At 62.6% G+C, this 12,450-nt stretch overlaps 1 long non-coding RNA gene across 2 annotated transcripts in view; it reads right to left on the bottom strand.

Annotated features, from left to right (window-relative positions):
• LOC121019539 (uncharacterized) overlaps nt 1-4,567 on the bottom strand; it is a 5,834-nt gene extending 1,267 nt beyond the window's left edge. The window contains exons 1-3 of one of the 2 annotated variants that reach the window (XR_005785658.1): nt 2,766-4,567; nt 1,394-2,557; nt 148-256 (exon numbers count right to left, since the gene is read on the bottom strand). This is a non-coding gene — a long non-coding RNA (uncharacterized LOC121019539). Of the gene's footprint in view, nt 1-147; nt 257-1,393 lie in introns of both variants that reach the window. The other variant, XR_005785654.1, reaches the window with a different exon arrangement.
• Nucleotides 4,568-12,450: the final 7,883 nt, after the last annotated feature.

Below are 12,450 nucleotides of genomic sequence, written 5' to 3' on the forward strand. Positions count from 1 at the left end.
ATCCATCCATCCATCCATCCTTCCTTCCTTCCACCCATCATTCCATCCATCCATCCACCCATCCTTTCTTCCTTCCTTCCATCCACCCATCCATCCATCATCCACATACACATTCATTCATTGATTATTTCCCGAGTGGTCATTTACCAACTGCCATGTTGACTCAGGTATATGGTGGCCAACAAACAGGTAAGACCGTACCTTTGTGGAGCTCCTGTGTTGCAGGAACAGGAGCAACCTAATCTACCATGACAAGCTGTGGTGAGAGAGATAGGGAAAATGAGCAGGAGGTTCTGGAGGGTGGCAGGGAGGAGGCCTTTTTGGCGAGTGGATATTAAGCCAGACCTGCAGTTGAGGAGTAAGAAGATGTTTCGAGGACAGGAGGTCTGAGCCTGTACTAAGATGCCGCTAGGTGCTTGGAGAGGCCAAAGTGAGTGGAGGGGCCCCGGAGAGATGAGGGGAACTGTGCTTCTCGGGAATGAAAGATGGAAGGAGTCGCCCCCCTCGGAGACTGCTTTGACCTCCTGTAACGGGTTGAATAGCATCGTTCCAAATTCATGTCCGCTGGAAGCTAAGAAGGCGGCCTTACTTGCAAATAGGGTCTTTGCAGGTGTAATCCAATTACGATGAGGCTACGCTGGCTTAGGATGGGCCTTAATCCAATGACTGGTGTTTTTATAAGAGGGAAATTAATTCAGACCCACCGAGGAGGCACATATAGGAGACGCTGTGTAAAGACAGAGGGAGCCTCCCCTAGCATCTTTGAAGGGAGTAGGGCCTTGCCGACACCTTGATTTTGGACTTCTGACCTCTAGGGTTACGAGAGAAGAGATTTCTAGTTTGTGGTATTTGTCACGGTGGCCCAAGACACCCCTGTCCACACCAGGCCCTCCTCTTTCGACCTATAGGTCTTTCTTGCTACTGTGTCTTTTGTTGCTTGCCCGGGACCCTCGCAGCAGCCCCCAGGCCACTGTTGACGTTCCTGTCCCCCGTCGCACCCGCAGCCTGACCCATGCCTCCTTGGGGGTCCCTGGCTTGGCACACACATTGACGCCTCATCGCCTCATTTGCTATAAATGTGTCCGCACCCCCAGCTTCCAGTTGTTTGAGAAAACCTGCCCCTCGGGGCCACCGCCCTCTGAACCCGTCCCCCGTCTTGCACCGTGAGCTCTACCCTCACTGCTTTGCCAGGACGGACCAAGTGGTGGAGTGTGATAAGGAATCTCCCTCCTTGTCTGTTAAAAGGAGAAGAAATCCTTGATCAGAGCAACTCACCCACTTGGGAGCTGAGATGTGGGTAGAATCCGGTTTTCCACTCAAAGGGAAACGATTTGTAAGGGGCCTGGAGGCCAAACACTCTCCGGGAAAGCGGGTGACAGAACAAATCACTTACCAGAAGATTCCAAGTGGATGTCTGTGAGGACATTCTGCCACTTGGTCGGGCCTTTCCCGGCCCAGGGACCAGTGTGACCCTCACGCCTGACCCCAGCCGGCCGCTACCAGCTCCCGTCTGGAGAACGGCCGTCTGGTCATTGTCACGGAGCTGCGACTTCCTCCGAGGTAGGAGCTTTGGTCCCAGGCAGGCACCTGATGCTCTGGGTGGACGTCTGGCCCCGCGGCCCCGTCTCTCAGGGCCCGGGTACTGTGGACACCCGGGAGGTGGGGAGCCCAGCGTGACCGGGTGGGAGGAAGCAGAACAAATGGGGTGACGCGGGGTTCCCGGGGGCGTCTCGGCAGCCTGGAGCGGGCGCTGGTGCGCTCGGACGCCCCGCGGGGGCCCGGCCGTGGCCCTGCCACCAAGGCGCCCGCGAGCCCGTGCTGCTACTGTTTTGAGCGCGACGTGCTTGACCTCGCGGCAGAAACGCTTCCATATATCACCCGCGTCACGCTCGATATTCCGGGATAGATGCCGATTTGGAAACCACTCCCCCAGACCCCAATACGCCGGGTGAAAGTTTCAATTTGGAAAAGAGGATTTTTTTTTTTTTTTTTTCGCCGCATGAGTCACTTTCCCAGAGCGCGGAGGGATGGCCCAGCGGCCCTTATCTGCGAGCTCCATGTACTTAACGCTTATTAAAATCAATACCGTCCATTAGCCGGCCACGTTTCCATTTTTAACCATCTATTGATATATGGCCTGTGCTTTTATAGGACTAAACAAATTTCCGCTCTCCGTGCCCCTTTGTAGCCTGGGGGCAGGCGGGTGCGCGCGGCCGCGGGACGTAAATGTTTATTTACTGCCTGCTTCCTGATTGAGAACATGCCTGGTCCACGGGCTTCAGATGGCTTTTACACGGGAGACTGACGGCCACTTCCTGTTTTCCAGACACAGCACACCGTTTTTAAGGGGCGTAATGAATGCGAGGTATTGTGGGCGTAATCGCCGGGCCGTGCCCAGCCCTATCTGGGAAGCGGTGCGCGATCGGCAGGGCTTATTATTTATTTATGCCTTCGCTCGTTTCTGGGGGGGACGGGGGTGGGGGGCGCTTGTCACAGCTGGGGCCGCGTCCGCTGCTCTGTCCCGGCTTCCACACGTCCCTGTCCTGAGGGCATCTGTCTGGGAAAGGGAGGGAGGACCCGGGTGACCTTGGGGAAGGTTCTCATACCCAGGGATCCTTCCAGAATAAGGGAGCAAGCGGTGAGCTCCCGATCCTGACCCCCGGAGGCCAGGGGCCTCACCCGCCCCTTCCCACACCGGCTCCGGCCCTGGTCCTGGCCCCACCACTGACTTCTTTGAGCTTCTTTGGAGCTGACTGTTTACAAACCTCTTCAGAGCCAGCCCTCTGCTAGGGGCAGGGGAGTCAGAGACCAGCGGACCCCGCTCTGGCCCCTTGCCATTGTGGTGTAGATGGGGCTCCAGAAGTCCGGAGAAGGCATCAGTGTGTGGATGCTGGAGGAGGAGCCTGGCCGCGTGGAGGGTCTCTGGGAGCCCCGAGGGAGGCTGCAGTCATCCTGGGCCTGGGCGACCCATTGTCAGTGTGCCGGGGGGCTCTGGCCAGGGAACCAGAGGGCAGGGGTCTCCCCGTCCACCATCGGCCTGTTCACCTGGATCCTTCCCAGCGCACATCTTGCTTGTCTGGAAGTTTCTTGGCAGGAATTGGTCTCAGCTACAGGTCGGCTCGCCTCCAGCTGCCCTCAGGGAGCCTGTGCTTTCCGCTTTTATACACCAGCTTCTGAGGCCGCGGCGATGGCCTGAGCACGTGCTCCAAGGGCCGGGAAGGGCAGCTCGGAGCAGAGAGCTCAGAAGACACATTTCAGCGTCGGGAGGGGTGTGCATGTCGGAAGTCAGGGCTTGGCTCTGGAATTACCTACTCTTCCTCCTGCCGCCCCTGTGCGTGGCCTGCCCCGGGGGCCCCGGGGTGGGGGGCGAGCTGGCTGGGCCTGCAGGGCTGTGGCTCAGGGCAGGGCTGTCGTTCTGTGGGCACGGTCAGCGCAATGCTAGGGCCTCAGGCCCTGGAGCTGGGGACATCACAGTCCTCAGCCACCAGCCAGCATCCTAAGCTGTGCTCCAAAGACCCCAGGCATTTGGTGGCAATCCAGCGGCCTCCTGGGGGTAAGGAGCAGGGTGGCCGAGATTTGTTTCTGCAGAATCAGCTTCATTTCCGCCTTTTTAAATTTGCTTTTCCGCTATTTGATGGTTTGCGTGCAAACAGAGTCCTAGTGCTGAGATATGCTGGAAGTCATTTGTCTGCTCAGATGCCCAAGTCACACATGGGGACGCTGAGGCTCAGGAGGCCCGAGGCTCATCTGGGATCACGTCGCAGAAGGGGCAGGAAGCCCGACTCCAGTCTGGGGTCCGTGCCTGAGTCGTGCCCCCGGCCGGGAGTGTCAGGAGGGGTGCGGTCTGAGTACAGGGGCTCCTCTCTGCACCCACAGAAACAGGCAGACAGACCCGCGGGCACACCCCGGCCACCCAGCCCATGACACCAGGCCCCGGCCAGCCAAGGCTGCGGGCTGGGCGTGCATCTGTGATCCGTGGCTTTATGAAACGCCTTCTAATGAAAGTCACACGAGGCAGAGGGAGAGGACGGCCCTCACGCGGGGCTGCGTCTCGGAGAAATGTGCTTGTTAAAGCGTGTAATAAGAGACATAACAGATCCCCAATATTGGGCAAAGCTGTCGTTAAATCCCTTAATGATAGCGCTGCACAGGTCTTCATAAACCCCTTTGGTGTGGGGGGGGGACCCCGGGGGGGGGGGGGGGGGGGGCTTTTCCTGCAGACTGAGGCCTGGGACCCTGACCTCCCCCACACCTCTGCCCCTTCTCCGAGGTGGCCGTGTCAATGCGTCGCTGTCTGGCCGGGCCCCGAGGCTGGGTCCACGCTGGGCCGGCAGATGCCCACCCTGTGGTCCGCTGAGCTGCCCCTGGTCGGCTGCCCTGTTATTGGGCTCCTCCTGGCTCCGGGGCTGTTTGGCGCCCAGGGGGTTGGGGGTGGGGGAGGCAGGAGGCAGGAGGGTTCTCAGCCAGGCTCCTGGCCTGTGGACTGGAAGGCCTGGGGCTTCAGGGTGTGACCTTGACCTCCCCCGGCATTCTTTCCCGTCTGGTGACAGGCCCTAGGAGCCCCGTGAGGAAGAGGAGGAGGGAAGGGGAGGGGAGGAGGGAGAAGTAGGATGAGGGGAGGAGGGAGGGAGAAGGAGGGGGGAGAGGGGGAGGAGGGGGGAGGAGGAGGAGGGAGAGAAGGAGGAGGGGGAGCAGGAGGAGGGAGGAAGGAGGGGGAGGCAGGAGGAGGAGGGGAGAAGGGGGAGAGGGAGGGGGAAGGAGGAGGAGGGTGGGAGGAGGCGGAATGGGAGGAGGGGGAAGGGGAGGAGGGGGAGGAGGAGCGTCTGCCCCAGGCCCCCACCTCCCAGGCACAGCCTTGACCTGAGCGGCACCCTGGGTTTCGCAGGCCTGGCAAATCCTCAGGCCTGAGACCTGGGCGGAGTCACAGGAAGGCCACCGTCTCGCTGCCTGAGCCGAGTCGAGCCCACGAGTCGCGCCAGGAGCCTGAATGGCACCAGCACCCTCCGCCGCGGGCACCAGCAGCACCAGTTTGGGTTGGAATCTGTCACTTGCAATCGATCACAAGGGTCCTAATGAAGGCTCTCCGAGCCTCGGTTTCCCCATCTCCCGGTGGGGCCTTTCCCAGCAGAGACTGCAGCCGGGGGTAGGCCCGACTGGGCCTCAAGCCTTCCTGGGGGTGAAACTCCTGCCCTCTTGACCCTGAACTCCCTGAGGACGGGGCGGGGGGCCGCACAAGGACCGCCACCAAAAGCAGCCTGCCCGGTGAGTCCTCGCATCCCCGGGTGTCTCTGAGCCTTGGTGGTTCAAGGTTTGGGGGACACGGTGTGGTGGCCCGACCTTGGCCTCACCAGAAGGCAGTGTGGCCTCAGCTGAGGGTCGATAGAGATGATGTCTGCCCCTCCCAGCTGCGTGACCGTGAGTCAGTCACTCGACGGCTCCGCGCTCCAGGGCTCGTGTGAAGAGGGAGGTCCCTAAAGGGCGCTCAGTGCCCAACGACCCCCATCCCTCGGGGTCCCAGGCTCGCGGTGCCGTGTGTCCGTCAGGCCGGGCCCCCGTCTCTAGGGCTCCGCCCCCACCTCCCGCCCCTCCCCACGCGGTGCCGATTACGGCTCTGCACCCCACCCCGTCTGTGCCTGCGTGAGGCCGTGCCCCCTGCGCAGACACACAGACACAAACACGCACCTGCTCGTGCACCTGTCTCTGAAGCCCTGTTTTGCACAACCTGGCGGCCGGGGTCTCCAGTGGGGCTGGTTTGGAGGCAGGTCTGAGGGGTAGGAGGTGCCGGTTCGGAGTCAGGCCGGACCCAGAGCACCTGTCTCTCCCGCCACGCATGGGAGACTGAACTCGACTTTGGACGGTCGTGGCCACCGCTGTGCGGCTGGGAAGGGGCTGCCTGGGCTCCCCTCCTTCATGGGGAGGACGTGTCTAGGGCTCCCAGCCGCCAGGAGCCTCCACCTTCCCCTCCTGTGCGCCCCCAGCACTGAGGGGCTGGGGGCCCGGAGAGGAGCACTCACACCCTCATCCCCACGGCCGGATCAGCACCTACTCATCCTTCAGATGCCCAGAAATGAAGGCCTCCCGGGAGGCCCCAAAGACTCAGCACAAAAGCTCACAGGTGGCCGCACAGGAAGGGGGTCTCTCCTGGGACCGGCAGGGGACCTGGACCCACCAGCTGGGTGGGTGGGGTTGGAGTTGTGGGTTCCTGGGCCTCCTGACCTCCTGCCCAGGTGAGCACCGTGCTGTCCACGGCCCCGCAGAGCGGCCCCTCCCAGCAGAGCAGCCAGGGGGCGGGTGGGGACCCTCCTACCCATTTGGGGACTGAGCCCCAGTGAGGGGAAAGTCAGGGCCGGGCTCCCCGCCCCATCCCTCCCCCTGAGGTCTCTTACCTGTAAAGCAAGCATGCAAATTTAGCCGGGCGGCGATCGACCCTGGGGAGCAGGTGGGTTCGCAGGGGCTGGCTGGGAGCTCGGCCGTGCGGGTCCTCGTTAGGGGACACGCTCACGGGAAGCAGGCCTGCATGGCCACCGTTCCCAGAGGCTCTCGGCGTCCGTGGCCACCGTCCTTCCAGAAAGGCCGACCTGAGCCAGGCCTCACCGCCACACCCCAGAGGTCCTCCCCACAGGAAGCGGGGATGAGGCCACTCTGCTGGCCGGGAGGAGGACGGTGGGAGGGTGACCCTCGCTTGCCTGGGGCTCGGCTGACACAGCACACGCAGCCTTCGCCGACCTACCCCCCCCCCCCCCCCCGGCCGGCGGTTACCAGGCCGACGGGGGACCCAGGTGTGGGGAGTTTAATCGTCCGTGACCTGCCGTCCACTCTTGCTTGGGTGTTAATGGCCAAATGTTTTGCAAGTAAATTACCAGAAAGAGCTATTCCTGAGGGGGGCAGAGGCTTGTGGGAAAGTGTCAGGACACCGGACAAATGGCCAGCGTCAACCTCCGAGCCGCCACCCCCTCCCTGGCAGAGGGCCGGACAGGCCCGCTTCGGAGGCTTGGTGGGGAGTGGGGGCAGGAGGACGGGGAATCCCTCCAGACGGGTGCCCCCGGGAGCCACTCCCGCGAGGGGGGGAGCGCCGCGAGCTGCGTGGGGGGCCACAGAGCTCTCTGGAATGCCTCCCCCCTCGACGGCATCCTCCAGAGGTGGTCCAGGGACAGGCGGGACCGTGGCGGGTGTGGGGGGAGGGTCTCCCAGGCTGTCGTCGGAGGCGGTGGACAGAGCTCCGTCCCCAGCCGGAGAGGAAGACTCGACGGGACCCAGGCTTTCAGCAGTGGTGGCAACAACACGTGGCCCCGCCCAGGTGGAGGCACGGAGCCCAACGCCAAGCTGGCACGGCGGGCACCGTTCACCGGATCCCGGGCACCGTGACCCTGGGCGTGGCCGGTGGGCGGACCGTGTGAGCTGCCGCCGGAATACGGGGCAAAAAGCAGTGACCGGGCCCCGGGGCCAGGAGGCAGTTGGCACAGGGAGGCCCCCTCCCCAGTCGTCCAGCCCGCCTCCACCACGTGAGACCCCGGCTGCCCTGAGACCGCACTCGGCTGACCTGTAACCTGACCCCAGGCGCGGGGAGGGACCGGCCACCGAGGGAGCCCAGACGGGCTCCGCAGACGAGGCTTCCCGGTTCCCGAGCAGCGTCAGGCCCTCGGCGGCACTAAGCCTCGTGCCATCAGGGACACGGGGAAGGCGCCCCCCTGGAGGTTTTGCGAGCAGCAAATGAGATACGATGAAAACACCTCCCACGGCGTCCTCGCGGGACGGTGGCCGAGCGCAGAGCCAGGTGTGGGTCCCCGAGGGCCTCGGTGCTCAAGCTCCCACACCGCCGGCAGGAAGACCCTGGAGGCCCGGGCGGCGGGCACTGCCTCTGTGCCCAGGTGGGGGGCTGCTGCTGCAGCCCGAGGGGCGCCCAGACTCCCCAGGCATCGCCCGGCCTCCTGGAGGGGGACACGGCCCTCTGTGCGCCCACAGGGGGGCCTGGAGCGGCGGGGGGGGGGGGGGACAGACCCGCAGGTGAGCGATTCTCCAAGCAGACCCTTCGCCCTCCTCGATGGGCTCGGCCTGCGTCTTTAAGACGCTAATGGGCCCTCTTAAAAACAAATGACAGTTTGCTTGCTCACTAACAGGTTCTCGTCTGACATCAGCAGGGAATCAAAGATATTTTATTATTTGGAAACCCCATATAGGGAAGGCAGCCTTGGAAGTCTGTCATTGCTCCAAAACCCACACCTCCCCTGGGAGTTAATTATTTTCTTAAAATGCAACTTGTACTGTTAGTTTAAAACATTCCAACTGTGTTCACACTCTTTAAATCTTCAGTAAACCTTAGAGTTTAAATCACTTGCAGATAAGAGTAATTCTATTAGGGAGGGAGGGGCCCACACTCAGAGGAGGTGAAATCAAATGGAATAAAAAGGCCATTGACTGTTGGCTCCTTGGCCACCTCCCGCCCTCGCCCCTCGGGACGGGCCGGCCACGGACGGCGGCCCACCGGGTCCCAGTGGCCGGGTGACCTGGCTGGAGCTGCCCACCGTCCCTCTCAGGGGCCCAGACACAGGCCCTGGAGGCTGGATCAAGGCCAGCTGCGTAACGGCCGAGGTGGGGTGGCTTTTGGGGTGACCTGGGACCCTTGCTTTCGTGGGGAGGAGCCTCTGGGTCTTGGGGCAGGAAGGCTCCGGGGGCCTGGACGCCCACCTGAACCGGCACGGGGCCAGCGATCTGGGCAGCCCTGGGGGTGGTTGACGGTTTTCCTGTCCTCGCCAACTAGCCCCTCAGGTCAGACGCTGCCTCCACTGCCCCCAGGGCTGAACACAGCCCGTTTGGATTAGCACCTGGGGGCTGGCCTTCCCTCCGAAGGGCCTCCCTTAAGTCAGAAAAATCAGATAACAAACCCAGAAGCTCTGGAAGGCTCTCGGTTTCCGAGGGGCTCCGAGCTCCCCTGAGCTCTCAAAGCCCGCCCCTGGCCCCCACCCCTCTTAGGCCCCACCGCCAGCTCAGGGGCCATCTGTTTCTCTCAGGGCGACACCTATCATCCAGGTCCTGTGCTTGTCTTCTAGTCCTGAGACACTCCTGTCCCCTCCAGCTTTGTTCACGTTGGCTGCCCAGCCTGGAACGTACTGCCTGGCTGGATGGCACGCATCGCAGGGACGGCCAAGCCGCCAACCCCTCCTGGCCTCCTTTTTGCCCTGCCAGACCCCTCGCCAGGTGCATGCGGGGACCTCTTCCTCCCGAGCCCTCTGGGTCTGTCCGTCCGGGCGCTGGCCACGCTGGGCCAGGACTGCCAGGCCACTGGTCATCTCCCCGCTGGACTGAGACCCTACCCCCAGGCAGGACCAAGCCAAGTTGACCTCGGGTCCCCAGGCCCTACCCAGGAGAGGCCCCGGGTAGGGGAGAAGAGGGGAGGGTGGGTTGGGTGGGGGAGACTCGTGGCCTCCCACACGTACTCGACTCCCCTTGTGCTGGACAAGGAAGGCAGGGGGCCAGCCTAGGAGTGGACAGAGTGATCGGCAGGCTCCCGGGGTGTGGAAGGGGCTGGGAGCTTCTGGAGGTGGAACCCCCCCCCCCCACAATTGCATAGCTGTCCCAGCCGATTGTGGGGAGGGTGGGGCAGCTCGGGTGGGAGGCAGGTGCCCCGAGCTCTGGGCTCTGCGCGTCGAGAGAGCCTGTTGAGTGTTGTGAGTCTGCGGATGTGTGTATAGGGCCTGATTCCCGAGGGGTGTCTGGGAGGAGGGACGGGCTGTGTGAGCTGCTCCTACCCTCCCGCGGCCGCTCGGCTGCTCGGCTGGGGGTCTGGCTGCCCGGCCCTCCTTGTCCCGATGCCCTCACACCAGTCCCGGGGGCTGGTTCCCCGGTTCCGCGGGCCCATCAGCCGCCAGGAGCCCCGCCTGCCTTGCGAGCACTTCACGCCCCATTTCTGGCAGCTTTGCGGCTGCCTCGGTGGGACGGACGTGTTGGTGCCTGCTGTCTCCGGGAGGGTGGCTCTTTCTCCGTCATTTATAGGTGTCCCCTGCTGTCCCCTCCCCATCAGCACGGCCAGCTGGACCTATCTCTGTCTCTGCAGAAGACGGGTCAAGCCAGGCAGAACTCCGACAAGCTTCCCAGAGCAGGCTCCGGGGCTGGCGGCCGGGGCAGCGGGCTGTCCCCGCAGCGGTGGCCATCCGCGGACGGCAGAGGTGCCCGCCGCCTGGGCCCGGTCTGCTGGGGGCTCCACCACGTCCGGCCTGTGTCCTCAGGCCGCCTCGCCTCCAGCCGGGGGCCAGGCTGGCCTCGGGCTGCACTTGGGGTGCAGGAGCCCGTTTCTAAGCTCCCCAGATTCTCACGGGGCAGAGGAGCTCGTGCTGGCCACGAAGGGCCGGCGCCCCATCCCTGGGACTGCGCCCGGGATGCGGGGAAGGAGGCAGTCCTGTGGAGCGAGCGTCCCCCCGGGGCGTCCCGGGGGTGCGTGGGCTTCGTCGGCTCCCACTCCTACCAAATAGCACTTTGATGAGTTAAGTGTGAGAGAATTAAAAACAACCCGATTAAATTTCCTTTATAAATACACGCGGGTTTAGAAATCAAGGGAGACACAGCATTGGGCTAATAAATTGCCGTGTGCGTTTTCCCCGCAAGTGTTGGGGGATGGTGTCTGACAGGCCCTGGGAGCCCCGACCCCAGGCCGCGAGTCTGAGGCCCCCCGACCTCTAGCTCCCTGGCCTGGTCTGACGTGGGGCAGACCCGCGGCCACGCAACCGGTGCCGGGATCGCGCCCGCTGCTCAAGAGAGTAAACCGAGGCAGGGAGCATGCCCAGACTGGCTGAGGGGCTTAGCAGGGACACCCTAACCCCTGGGCCGCAGGGCCCGCTCCCAATATTTGAGGCGTCGCTGGGATGGGTGTGCAGAGGGGGCCCCCCCTGCCCTGGGGAGGGAGGGAAGGAGGGAGGGGTCTCCGGGCATATGGCAGCAGGGGGAGGGGTCCGTGGCAGTGGAACGTTTGAGGTCATTGGAAAGGCAAACAGAATCATTAACAGCTTCCCAAAATAACCCAGTAAGAGTGAGATTCCCAGGGGGTTCCTCCAGGCGGTGGAGCTTGGACGAGGGGCGCACCTGTAACAGAGAGTGGCGGGCAGGGGTGGGGCTGGCCTTGGGGGTGGGCCAGGCTCCAGCCTGTGTCCTGGGCCTTGCAGAGCGCTGGGGAGTCCCCCAGCCTGCCTCGGGTTTCATCCTGCAGGACGGGCCGTCAGGAGACCTGACGAAGGAGGGGACGCTCATTCGTCCATTCCGGCAATGTCCCATGTTCTTTTTTTTTTAAGTTTATTTTATTTATTTATTTGGAAACAGAGAAAGAAAGAGACAGAGACAGAGAGAGAGAGAGAGAGAAAATCCCAAGCGGGCTCCGTGCTGTCAGTGCAGAGGCCGACAGGGGGCTTGATCTCACGAACCCGAGAGATCATGACCCGGGCCAAGATCAAGAGTCAGGTGCTTAACTGCCTGAGCCACCCAGGCGCCCCTGTCCTGTGTTACTTTAAAGCAGCATTATTGGGGTACAGTCGTATACAGGAAACTGGTTACATCGTGCCGTGTATTAAGTGTTCACACACGGATATGCCTGTGAAGCCGTCACCGTAACGGAGATGGTGAGTGTGTCCGTTGCCCCCCAAAGTCTCCCCGTGCCCTCGGCGGCCGTGCGTCCTTCCAGCCCCGGCCCCGGGCAACGCTGACCTGCTTCCCGTCCCTCCAGGGTGAGTGGCAGGCGTGTCCCCGAGTGTGGACGGGCCCTTCTGAGCCTCACCTGCTGCCGTGTCCCTGCTGCTCCTTGCCGTGCTGGCCAGTGCCAGATTCTTTCAGCTTCTCCAGGTCTGAAGAAGTCTGGGTTCCACTTTGTCATCTGAACGACGTTTTCACTGGGTAGAGCGTTCTAAGTTCACAGGGCTGGAAACTTTTACAAAGTTTTTCTTGCAGGACGTTACCCTTCCAGCCTGCGTGGTTCCTAACGAAAACTCTGCCATCGCCCCCATTTCTGTGGGTTTTCCGTGTGCCACGTGGCCGCTTCTAGGCTGCCTCTATGTGCCGGTCCGATCAACCTGACCGTGAACATATTCTCCTTACGTGTATTAAATTATTGAGCTTTGCAACCACCCTTCCAGATGAAAAATAAATAAACGCGGGTGCAGGGACGCGAGGCTCTTCCAGGGTCCCCTGGCCGGCCGCCGGGCAGCACACAGAAGCTGGGTCGCATCCTCCAGACTCCAGAGCCTGAGCCCCCAGCCGCTCTGATCTTCCCACTCAGCCCGGGGCGCGGGTTGACGGGATCCCCAGGGTTGGAGGGGAGGACCCCTGGAAGCCTCCAGATTCATCCCATCTTGGGGAGGAGAGGCCCCCGGAACACAGGTCCCACGACCCTGCAGATACCATACAGACAAGACAGCCTTCAGTGTTTCCGACGATGTTTTCTTTCCTCAAAGCCTCCCTCTCTGCCCCCCC

This window comes from Herpailurus yagouaroundi, unplaced genomic scaffold (assembly GCF_014898765.1).
Source record: "Herpailurus yagouaroundi ecotype Mexico unplaced genomic scaffold, PumYag 77, whole genome shotgun sequence".
Lineage (NCBI taxonomy): Eukaryota > Metazoa > Chordata > Mammalia > Carnivora > Felidae > Herpailurus > Herpailurus yagouaroundi.